The following is a 13598-nucleotide window of genomic DNA, read 5'->3' as shown; positions in this document are numbered from 1 at the left end:
GCGTCCGGGTTCCATGGCTGATTATAGGTGAACTGGTATGCTGCGTCATAATCATATGAATCATAGGGTGGTCTCATTTCTGGCTGATGTGCGGGATAGTATGCGGGTCGGGTCGGATAATACATCTCGCCAGGCTGCAACTGGCTTATAATTTGGCGCTGATGATAATCCCATCGGCCATGCTCTCGTTGCCGGGAATGCTCGTAGTCATTCCGGCGTTGCCATGCCTCGTACTGCATATGCCTATCATAGTTCGTCATGTATTCATCCTCCATACGAACGCCTAAATCAAGAGCAGTCTCCCGAACAACTCCTATAATGTTGTTCGCATCCTCCATCTCGTCATCCGAACCTCTTTCTACCTGTCGCTGAGGTCCCTCGTATCGATATACCCGACCACGTCTCATCAATAATACCCTTGCACCGTGATAAAGGTTTGAACTTATAGTTTCACCTCCGTCCTCTATTTCGTTCATTGGACCCCCTTGGTGCTTATCTACACCTAAATACTCTCCAATGAGAGTAATGAAAATACCACCACCTATAATACTCCCCGATTTCATCCCCGAAACTACATTAGCGAGATAATAGCCAACACAATAGGGAATGTTAACGAAACTCCTCGGGTCTCTAATACACTTGAGGTAGAACAAATCGTTTACGGTCAATTTCTCCTTATTTCTTCCCCTTTGTGTAATTGTGTTTGCTAAGAATCTATGAATCACCCGGAGTTTAGCTCTGTCTATATCTAAGTATGTATGATTTCCACTGGCGTGAAATTCATTAAAGTGGGACATACGCCTCCAGACAGCGTTAATATCAAATTCCCTATCTACCCTTTCTCCTTGGGCAATCAAGCTATTACAGTCGGGGCTCAAAAGTTCAGCAGGGGTGTAAATCTGTAAGGCCCTAGCTAAATCTATCATGGACATTCTGTACATGCGTCCACCTAACAGAAATCTAATAAAGCTTCTATCATCTATCCTCCTAACATCACTGTTTAACTTAATAGTACTAAGTAATTCTATACACCATTCCCTATATATGGTTCTACGAATGGAAAATAGGCGCATCCAATCGTTAAACTGAGAATTACCATACCTTTGCACCAATAATTCCCGAATCGGTTCGGCAAGGTCAACTGTTTCCAAAGGTACCCAGTCAATTGCCCTTGGCATTTCAACAACCTTAAAGTAGAGAATGTGCATGTTCTTTTGATAATCTGGATACTCTATCCAACATCGATCAAATCTCAGATTTGGGTGTAACTGATCTTCATTAATGTCTAAGCTCAGAATCCTTTGATGTGGAGCGAATTGACGAAACTGATTCACGAATAATTGATCTTGATCGTGATATGGAATATGTTGCTCCTCCTGTTCTTCTTCTTCTTGTTGCATATGTTGTTCTTGTTCACGAAACATTTCCGGTTCGGGCTCTGGTTGCCTGGACGATGATGCTCCTGAACCTCCAGTATCGGCTCTCTGCAAAACACATTAAACACAAAATTTGTGCATCCAAATATGCATTAGTGTTAGCAAAATAATAACTTGAAACAATTATGATGACATGTTCAATTCATAACATATTTTATACATATTTTCCTAAAAATAACAATTCTACACTTTTACATACGAAAATGTGTACAATGTTTTATCACATTTAAACTCTTAAACATGTCAACAATAATCATTATAGCAATTAAACACTTGTTACATGGCATTCAAATCAAACTAGTGCTCATTTTCATATTTTTGTCAAGTCTACACTTTGTCAAATAAGCATATACGAAAAATGTACATCAAGTTCATAAGCATTTATCTTAAATAACATGCCAAAATAATCACTACTAGCAATGAAACAAGTTTCAAATGGCTTTTATATCAATTTATCCAAGTTCATGAATTTTTGGACTTAAAAAGTCCACTTTAATTCTCAAAAACATGTTTAGGCTCAAAGTTTGGATCAATTAACTACCTAGACATGTTACACTACTCAATTTAGCAACAATTCATGACAAAAATCGGCCATAACCTGTTTATATCAAAAAGCCCCAAATTGCTCAAGAACACAAACCCTAGATTCTTAAAAATTTGAAGTTTTTAGCTTCAATTCATGTTAAATAGCTTCTATCTAGGATATACATGCATAATATAACAACAATTTAGCTCTAATTACACCTAAATTTAACAAAATCAAAATATAAATTTTCTAGCTCAAGAACACAAAAATTCGAATTTAAAGAGATTAGGGGTGAAATCTTTACCTTTCTCCTGAAGGGGTTGAGACTACTGAATCTAGGCATGATTGTTGTGAAGTTTTGCAAGAAATTTGGTGAAAAATGATGAAAATTTGAGAGAGAATGGGTGTGTGTTCGTGCTTGTGTGTGTTATTGTGAGAAGAAACAGATTCTCTGCATAAATGATCCTGACCAGTTTTTAACAGCCATGAGAGTCGCATGGTTTTGTGCATACCCCCATGCGACTCGCATGGGGGCCAATTCCAGGTTTTTTTTTTTTTTTTTTTTTTTTTTTTTTTTTTTTTTAAATAAAACCTTATACTTTTAAAACATAGAATTAAATAAAATTTTAAAAATTTTGTTTCTTTTTAGGACGAGGTCGTTTCGGGACGATGCCCTAGTCCGTCCCTCGACAAAATTTTAAAATTTTGTCATTTTCAAGCGATTGTTTTAAAAGCTTAGATTTTTTGGATTTTTTCAATGTTTTTGGCATACTTTAAATCAATAAGATTAAAAATAATGATAATAAAAGTTCTCGTCCCTCCCTCGGGTAAAGCAATTTCGGTTCAAAGACCTAGTCTTCAACTTACGATGAATTTTAAAAATCATATTCTTAACTTAATGAGATAAAGTAAATTTTTGTTTTTAAATTCACACAACATAAATATAAAATTCAAAATTAATAATAAAAAAAAATCACACCAAACTTAAAATTTGAAATGCATAAAATTAAAAATTCATATTTTAAAAATTAAAAATTCACACCAAACTTAATTTAAAAATTCATATTATAAATTCATACCAAACTTATATTAATTTTTCAAATATTTACAATTTTAAATATATTGTTTTTACAAAATTTACAATATTAATTTAAGATTTAAATATTAAGATTAAAAACATGGTAAAAATAAAATTAAAAATCTTTTTGTCTTTTTATCCCACTTTAATCAATCAAATATTATCAAAAATATGCGCCCCTCTTTTCGGTAAAGTAATTTCGGTTCCAAGACCTAATTTAACTCATGACGAATTTTTGAAATATTTTGGGTTGATTGATTAAAGATATTTATACCTTAAGAATAAACGTTAAATTTCGCAGTGATGTAATAAATTTTTGAATGATATCAATAATTTCGGTCGCCAAACCTAATTTTATTCAATACCAATTTAATACTTTTTAGCGAACAAATTAGCGTTTATTATCAAAAGGTTAAAAATAAAAATAAAAATAAAAACTGTACAGACATACCTGTGAAATAGATTTCTTAGTTATATGATCTATTATATTCATAAGATAGTCGGTTTAATTGATTTTCCATGGCTGCATAGGCGTAACCTCGAGCATTCATTGTCTTTTCTTCTAAACATATGAACGGTCCGTCTCTACATAAAGTAACAAATTCGGTATTTGAATAGGTTTGATTATTTGAACATTTACCTCCATGTGACCATTTTCCGCATTTGTGACATCGTTCTAGGTGTCGTGCTCTTCTTTTCGCTGCGGATTTTGATTTTCCTTTACCAAATTGTAACTTATTATCTTCGCATCTGGATCCTTTTCTAACTCCGTCCATTCTTTCTCTGATTACTGATACTAATTCACTCGGTAGTATGTCATTATTTCTTTTAGTGATCAAAGCGTGTAGCATTAGACCATGGTTTAGTTCACAGGCAGTCTTCATTTCGTAAAAACCTAAAAAAATAAAAATTCAGAATGGGGGGAGAAGACTAGTTCTTTAGGGTCTGCTAGGGAAAGACCATACGTGTTCCATTTTCGAGAACTACACGAAAACAGACAATCTAACTCTAACAGAAATATATATTATCCTTTAAAGACTTGATTCTCCCCACAATTAGTTAGCTGTGGTGTCGAAATTGTGATTAACTTCGTTGTCGACTTCCATCGGACCATGTATGTAATGTTTAACTCTGTGACCATTAACTTTAAATTCAATCCCATTTGAATTTATTAATTCTATCGTTCCGTATGGGAAAACTCTTTTGACTATGAATGGTCCAGACCATCTTGATTTCAATTTTCCAGGAAATAGCCTGAATCGTGAATTGAAAAGAAGAACTCTGTCTCCTTCTTTAAATTCTTTTGAACTTCTGATTCTTTTATCATGCCATTTCTTTGTTCTTTCTTTATAGATTAACGAATTTTCGTATGCTTCATGTCTTAATTCTTCTAATTCGTTTAGTTGACTTAATCGTAGACGTCCAGCTTCATGTAAATCAAGATTACATGTCTTCAAAGCCCAAAATGCTTTGTGTTCAATTTCTACTGGAAGATGACACGCTTTTCCATAAACAAGTCTAAAAGGTGTGGTTCCAATTGGAGTTTTGTAGGCTGTTCTAAAAGCCCAGAGTGCATCCTCCAATTTAATGGACCATTCCTTTGGATTTGATCCTACGGTTTTCTCTAGAATACGTTTTAAAGCTCGGTTGGTATTTTCAACTTGTCCACTTGTTTGTGGATGATATGCGGTGGAGATTTTATGAGTTACTCCATATCGTTTAAGAACTTTCTCAAGTTGATTATTACAGAAATGAGTTCCCCGATCACTTATTAAAGCTTTCGGTGTTCCAAACCTTGCAAAAAGACGTTTTAAAAAGTTGACTACAACTCGTGCATCGTTAGTTGGGAGAGCTTGTGCTTCCGCCCATTTAGATACATAATCAATGGCTACGAGTATATATAGATTATTATGAGATTTTGGAAATGGACCCATAAAGTCAATACCCCAAATGTCAAATACTTCACATACTTGGATGACATTTTGTGGCATTTCATCACGTTGACTTATTCTTCCGGCCCTTTGACATGCATCACAGGATTTGCAAAGAAGGTGTGCTTCTTTGTAAATTGTAGGCCAATAGAATCCAGCGTCATAAACTTTTCTTGCTGTTAGTTGAGGCCCATAATGCCCTCCTGTTGGTCCTGTGTGACAATGGTTTAAAATTTTACTAGCTTCATCTCCAAATACACATCGGCGTATTATTCCATCGGGACAACTTTTAAACAGATGTGGATCTTCCCAGAAATAGTGTTTTATATCACTGAAGAATTTCTTTCGTCTTTGGTACGATAATCCTTTTTCAAGGAATCCACAAACTAAGTAGTTTGCATAGTCTGCAAACCATGGGATTTCTTTATAATCTATCTTCAATAGATATTCATCAGGAAAGTTGTCTTGTATGGCCGATTCATTCAGAACTTCTAATTCGGGATTTTCAAGACGAGAAAGATGATCAGCGGCGAGATTTTCTGCTCCTCTTTTATCTCGGATTTCAATATCAAACTCTTGTAAGAGTAAGATCCAACGGATTAATCTTGGTTTAGCATCTTGTTTTGAAAATAGGTATCTAAGAGCAGAATGGTCTGTATAGACCACCGTTTTTGCTAGAACGAGATATGATCGAAATTTGTCAAAAGCAAAGACAATAGCAAGGAGTTCTTTTTCAGTAGTTGTATAGTTCGTTTGTACTCCTTGTAACGTCTTACTAGCATAATATATAGGTTGAAATCGTTTTTCAATCCTTTGTCCTAAAACGGCTCCCATTGCAAAATCACTTGCATCGCACATTAGTTCAAATGGTAGATTCCAATTTGGTGTTATCATGATTGGTGCATTAGTGAGTTTTTCTTTAAGAATATTAAAAGATTTGATACACTCATCTGAAAAGATGAATGGCGCATCCTTTTCTAGGAGTTTATTCATAGGAGTGGCAATTTTAGAAAAATCTTTTATGAAACGTCGGTAAAAACCGGCATGCCCTAGAAAACTCCTAACTCCTCTAACATTGGTGGGATGTGGAAGTTTAGCAATTACATCTACTTTAGCTCTATCCACTTCAATTCCTTCTTTTGAAATTTTATGTCCAAGAACGATGCCTTCTTTAACCATGAAATGGCATTTCTCCCAATTAAGTACTAGATTTGATTTTTCGCATCTAATTAGCATTCGTTCCAGATTAACTAGACATGATTTAAATGTATCACCGAAGACTGAAAAGTCATCCATGAATACTTCCATGCATTCTTCTATCATGTCGTGAAAAATCGCCATCATACACCTTTGAAAGGTTGCAGGGGCGTTACAAAGTCCAAATGGCATGCGTTTGTAAGCAAAAGTACCATAAGGGCACGTGAATGTGGTTTTCTCTTGGTCTTCGGGTGCTATTGGAATTTGAAAATATCCGGAAAATCCATCTAGAAAACAATAGTAACTATTTCCGGCTAATCTTTCCAACATTTGATCTATGAAAGGTAAGGGAAAGTGATCTTTTCTGGTGGCGTCATTTAATTTTCTATAATCAATACATACACGCCATCCTGTTACAGTCCTAGTAGGAATAAGCTCATTTTTCTCATTTGTGATGACAGTCATGCCACCCTTCTTAGGCACGCATTGAACTGGGCTTACCCATGGACTATCAGAAATTGGATATATCAAACCTGCATCTAGCAGTTTAATAATCTCTTTCTTAACTACATCTTGCATATTAGGATTTAGTCTTCGTTGGCGTTGCACATACGTTTTATGACCTTCTTCCATAAGGATTTTATGTGTGCAATACGAAGGACTTATTCCTTTAATATCATGAATCTTCCATGCAATGGCTGGTTTATGAGCTTTCAACACAGAAATGAGCTGTGATTTCTCATTTTCAGTAAGAGAAGACGATATTATTACAGGTAATTCAGATTCACCATGTAAATAAGCGTATTCCAAATGGTTTGGAAGTGGCTTTAACTCTAATTTCGGAGGTTCTTCTATCGATGATTTATATCGATATTTGTCTTCTTCTTTTAGCATTTGAATTTCTTCTGTTGTTGGTTCATATCCATTAGCTATAAGTGTAGCTAACATTTCAGCTTCATCAATTGGTTCATTTCCTTCTCCTAAAGAACATTCTCCCGTTCCTTGTAATTCTGGAAATTCTTCTAATAATTCTGCATGTGCATCTATAGTTTGAATATAATAACATGTATCATCTGCAGATTGTGGTTGTTGCATTGCTCTATCAACTGAAAAGGTAACACTCTCATCCTCTATACTTAGGGTCAGTTTCTTACCGAACACGTCTATCATTGCTTTAGCCGTGTTTAAGAATGGTCTTCCTAATATGAGAGGAACTTGAGAATCTTCTTCCATGTCCAGAACAACAAAATCTACTGGGAATACTAAAGTACCAACTTTAACTAGCATGTTTTCCATTATCCCTCTAGGATATTTTATTGATCTATCGACTAGTTGTATGCTTATTCTGGTTGGTTTCAATTCTCCAAGGTCTAGTTTAGCGTATAGTGAATACGGCATTAGATTTATACTAGCACCTAAGTCTGCCAATGCTTCTATTGAACTAAGACTACCCAGAAAACATGGAATTGTGAAACTTCCTGGATCAGATAGTTTTTCTGGTATCTTATTCAACAGCACTGCTGAACAATTAGCATTCATAGTAACAGCCGAGAGTTCTTCCATTTTCTTTCTATTCGTGATTAGATCTTTCAAGAATTTAGCATATCTTGGCATTCCTGAAATTACATCAATGAAAGGAAGATTTACATTTATCTGTTTAAACATATCCAAGAATTTGGATTGCTCGGCTTCAAGTTTTTCTTTCTTCATTTTACTCGGATAAGGAAGTGGTGGTTGGTATGGTTTAACATAAGGTTTATCCTTAACTGTGTTATCTTCATTAACCTTTTCAACTACCGGTTCTTTTTCCTTATCTTGATCAGGTTGTGGTTCTTGTGGAGTAGGAATAGTTTCATCAGAAGTTACAGGTATTTCAGGTGGTTTAAGTGTTGTACCACTTCTTGTGGTAATAGCTTTAGCTGTTTCATTCCGGGGGTTAGCATTTGTATCACTAGGTAAACTTCCCGGTTTTCTTTCACCTATTAACCTTGCTAGGTTACTTACTTCTTGTTCCAGATTTTGAATAGAAGCTTGTTGATTTCTAAATGCTTGAGCATTTTGTTCATTTGTTTGTTTTTGAGATGTGAAAAACTGCGTTTGAGTTTCAACTAGCTTCGTCATCATATCTTCTAAATTCGGCTTTTTATCATCGGTTTGTTGTGGTGGTTTGTTTTGAAAATTCGGTCTTTGCTGATTATAAGTATTATTGGATACTTGTTGATTGCTAGGACCTTGTTGGTTGTTGTATGGAATATTTCGGTTATAATTCTGGTTTTGATTGTAAATCGGTCTTGGCGGTTGATAATTATTCTGATAATTATTTCCAGGCCTTTGGTTTATGTATGAAATATTCTCTCTTTGTTCCATTGTTAATTCAATACTGAGACAATCTTTTGTCAAATGTGGTCCTCCACACTGTTCACAACTAATTCGTATTGAGTGAATATCCTTAGTCATCTTTTCCATTCGTCTCTCGAAAGCATCTATCTTTGCGGAAATGGAATCTAAGTCATGGCTAGAATCGGCTCTAGCTGCTTTAGATGATCTAATGATGTCTTTTTCTTGGTGCCACTCATGCGAGTGGGAAGCAGTGTTATCAATAATTTTGTAAGCATCAGTTTCGGTTTTCTTCATAATAGAACCACCAGCTGCTATATCTATGTCTTTTCTTGTAGTGATGTCGCATCCTCGGTAGAATATTTGTACTATTTGACAGGTGTCTAAACCATGTTGCGGACATCCTCTTAATAACTTTCCATATCTTGTCCATGCCTCATATAGAGTTTCATTTGGTTTTTGTGTGAACGTAACAATTTCTGCTTGAAGTCTTACGGCTTTAGATGCAGGAAAGAATTGTTTAAGAAATTTGTCAATTAAAACATCCCATGTATCGATCGCCCCTTCAGGTAACGATTCCAACCAATCTTTGGCTTCTCCCTTTAAAGTCCAGGGAAATAACATGAGATATATCTGTTCATCCTCCACTTCTCGGATTTTAAATAGTGTGCAGATCCTATTAAAGGTACGTAGATGTTCATTTGGATCTTCCTTCGGCGCACCACTAAATTGGCATTGATTAGTCACCATGTGTAGAATTTGTCCTTTGATTTCATAATCTGGCGCATTAATGTCTGGATGAGTAATTGCGTGACCTTGTCCAGTGCGTTTAGCTCTCATTCGGTCTTCCATACTTAAAGGTTCCAGATTCTCCATAATTGAATTTGTTGAATCGGTATCACTAGATGATTCTGATTTAATGGTTCGTTCCTCAACAATCTCTGTTTGAATGATTGGTGGTTCTGGAGGAAAGTTTAGTGGTTCAGGATCTACGAACCGTTCCTGAATATTCTCTGGATTCTCAATTGTGAGGTTGGGTTCAAAAAATGGATTATCGGAAATTTGAACTGAAGTACTTGATCGACTGGATGACGATTCTAAAGAAAAATCAACGGCGGTTATATTTGTTAAACGATGTCTTGATCGAGTTACAGGTGGTGAACGTACAAAAGGTGATGAACGTCTTGCTCGGTGCATTCACAGAATATCCTATTAGTTTTTAAAAGGAAAGAAAAATTATAATAAGTTATCCAATCAATAGACTTTTCTGATTTTGCCCACGTTTCGAATAGCCAAAAGATGCAGCAGAGGGGCAGGATTCGTTTGGTCTCAATATAATTGAGGACTGTTTGGCTCCAATAACCCGGTCCACGTACAAATCCAACTATTACTACGAACCAGAAAATTTTGATGTCTATTAATTTAACCACTCAAAATAAATTTTCGTAATTTTAAGAAATTTAGATAAGAAGTAGAAAAAATTCTATGTCCTAAAAACTAGAATAGCGAGAAATAAGAAAGAAAAAGAGTTCGTCGAAAAAGGTTGAAAAAGAAAAAATGGTTGAAAAATAAAAGGTGACGGAAAAATAAAAGAAACTTAAAAATACTTAAAAATACTTAACTAACCTAACCTTATTACTACAACTAACTTAAAATTATAATCGCAAATTGAAATTACTAATTGGAATGATAATTGATACATAGTAAACGGTCTAAAAATATTAAAGCTTACAGGAAAAACTAAATCCCAAATGGAAATAACTTAAAAAGAAACTAAAACTTAAAAAGGCGTCGCAAAATTCTAAAGCACCTAAATCTTAGTCTAAAGAAAAAGCACTTAAGGAATTCTACGGCAAAGCCTAAAAATATAGGAATAAAAATAACTATAGCAAAAACTAAGTTTAAAATTAAATTTGAGCTAAAAATATAAATATTACGCTACAACGATTAAAAAGGTACAAAATATAAAAGTTATAAAAAGTTATAAAAATATTAGATTTTATAAAAATATTATTTTTAGATTTTATATATTTTTGTATTAAATATTATATATAATAAAACTAGTTTTTAAGTTAATTAAAATAAACTAAAAACTTAAATATAATAATAATAGATAATAGGGTTTAATTAATAATAATTAAATAATAACCGTAATAAATGCGAAATTAGGGTTTGAATGTGGCCCTGTCAGACCCCTCATGCGAGTCGCATGGTTTAAGGGGGTGGGTCATGCGAGTCGCATGGACACCCTGAACTGGTTCAATTGGACTGGTTCAAATGACAGGTCACGTAATATTTATTATTTATTTATATTTTTCTGTTTTATATTTAAAAGATAAATATATATATAATTAAAATAAAACTTAATTTTAAAAACTAAAAATATACTTAAAATACTTTATAATTTTGTAAAAATAAAAGAAAAACTTAAAAAAAATATTTAAAATACTTTTTTTTTTTTATTTCTTTTCGATTTTAAAAGCTTTTTTTTTTTTTTTTTTTTATTTTTAAAAATATAAATTTTACAAAAACTAATTATAACTTAAAAATTATAACGTTTTGCTTTGGCGAAGGTCCCCGGCAGCGGCGCCAAAAATACTTGATGTTTCGCGAGGTGTATATAAAATAGCTTATATTTTACTAGGAAAAACTATTAAATACGATACAATTTTACACAAGATATTTATTTATTTATAGAATGGATATACTTAAACCTTGCTACAACACTTATAGGCAGTGTACCTAATCGTACAGTAGTGTAGTTTTTAGTAAGTCCGGTTCGTTCCACAGGGAAATCTTTAAACAAAGCTCAACGCTATATTAGTTTACTTTTATAAAAATACAAATATATATATAAGTGATATTATTATTATAAAGGGGGGTTTTTACCGTTTAATGACCGGCTTATCGATTTTAAAACTTTAGTCGCAGTTTAAACCTAATGTAAAATATAAAATAAATACAAGACTTTAAATTAAAGCGTAAAGTAAATAACGATAATGAAATTGCGAATAATAAAAATGCGATAAAATTAAATTGCGATAATTAAAAGTAAAATAAAATAACAATAAATAAAAGTGCGATAATTAGAAGTGCAATTAAATATAAAATAAAGGAAATTAAATATGAAATAAAAGAATTATGCTTATTTAAACTTCCGTAATCATGATGTTTGACGTGTTGATTTTAGTTTTATGCCCATGGGTTAATTGTCCTTTGTCCTGGATTATTCAATATGTCCGTCTGGTTTTTGTCCATAACAGTCCATCAGTCATAAATATAAATTGCAAGTGTCCTTGTCAAATTATTATTATACCCGAAGATAAATATTCCAACTAATTGGGGATTCGAATTGTAACAAGGTTTTAATACTTTGTTTAATGAATACACCAGGTTATCGACTGCGTGTAAACCAAGGTTTTACTACTTTGTTAACAATTACACCAATTACCCTTGAATGTAATTTCACCCCTGTTTTGATTATTCTAGTGGCTATTAATCCATTCCCGTGTCCGGTTAAATGAACGATTATTCGTACATATAAATACCCCGCCCATCGTGTCCGATCGAGTGTATATGGTAATTTATAGGGACGCCCAATTGTAAATCTTTATATTAACATTAACAAACTTTCATTTAGTTAAACAAATATAAAGCCCATTAATAGCCCATAGTCTAGTTTCCACAAGTGTCGTTCTTTTGTCCAAACCCCAATTATGGTACAAAGCCCAATTACCCAATTTTAGTAATTAGCCCAACATCATGATTACTTCGTTTTAAATAAGCATAATAATAACTTAGCTACGAGACATTAATGTAAAAAGGTTGAACATAACTTACAATGATTAAAAATAGCGTAACGTTACACGGACAGAATTTCGACTTACACCCTTACAACATTCGCTAACATACCCTTATTATTAGAATTATAATTAAAATTAAAATATAAATTATAAATATAAATATATTTACGTATGAAGAGGAAGAGAAAAAAGATGATAAAAACTCGGCACAAAACTGGCTTTATATAGGACCTGACCAGCAATCTCACTCCATGCGACTCGCATGGATTTGTGCCTTTGGCCATGCGAGTCGCATGGCCACCCTGGATCCAGCCAAATGGCTTTGTTTTCTTCTTGCCGACGTAATATAATAATAATAATATATATAATATATAATTATATATAATTATATATATATTATATTATATTCTTGTGCATAGTAGACTAGATATTTTTGGTCCGTTGCGTCGGGCGTTTCTTCTTGGCTCAGGTCCCGGTTCCGGATTTTTCGGACGTCCTCGCGTATTATTTTAAATCGCGTACTTTGCGTTTTGTAACTTGTACTCTTGTCATTTTGAGACGTTCCTCATCAATATTTTGAACCTTTTTAGTTGTATCTTGTACTTTTTAGCTCTTTGGACCTTTTTGTCTTCAATTTGTCGAATCTGCCTTTTGTCTTCACTTTTTAATATTTAAACGAATATTGCTTGTAAATCGAACAATACCAACTAAAATCTTGTCTTTCTTGGGGAATAATGCTATGAAATATATGTTCGTTTTTAGCATTATCAGTAATCCCGGTAATTCTTTCGAAAATACATCGGGAAATTCTTTTGCAATGGGAACATCATTGATGCTCTTTTCTTCAGTTTGTACTTTCTCGACGTGTGCTAGAACAGCATAGCAACCTTTTCTTATTAGTTTTTGTGCCTTCAAATTACTAATAAGATGTAGCTTCGTGTTGCCCTTTTCTCCGTACACCATTAAGGGTTTTCCTTTTTCTCGTATAATGCGAATTGCATTTTTGTAACAAACGATCTCCGCTTTCACTTCTTTCAACCAGTCCATACCGATTATCACATCAAAACTCCCTAACTCTACTGGTATCAAATCAATCTTAAATGTTTCGCTAACCAGTTTAATTTCTCGATTCCGACATATATTATCTGCTGAAATTAATTTACCATTTGCTAATTCGAGTAAAAATTTACTATCCAAAGGCGTCAATGGACAACTTAATTTAGCACAAAAATCTCTACTCATATAGCTTCTATCCGCACCCGAATCAAATAAAACGTAAGCAGATTTATT

This window comes from Rutidosis leptorrhynchoides, chromosome 6 (assembly GCF_046630445.1).
Source record: "Rutidosis leptorrhynchoides isolate AG116_Rl617_1_P2 chromosome 6, CSIRO_AGI_Rlap_v1, whole genome shotgun sequence".
In the NCBI taxonomy this organism is placed as follows: domain Eukaryota; kingdom Viridiplantae; phylum Streptophyta; class Magnoliopsida; order Asterales; family Asteraceae; genus Rutidosis; species Rutidosis leptorrhynchoides.
This window is presented reverse-complemented; position numbering follows the sequence as displayed.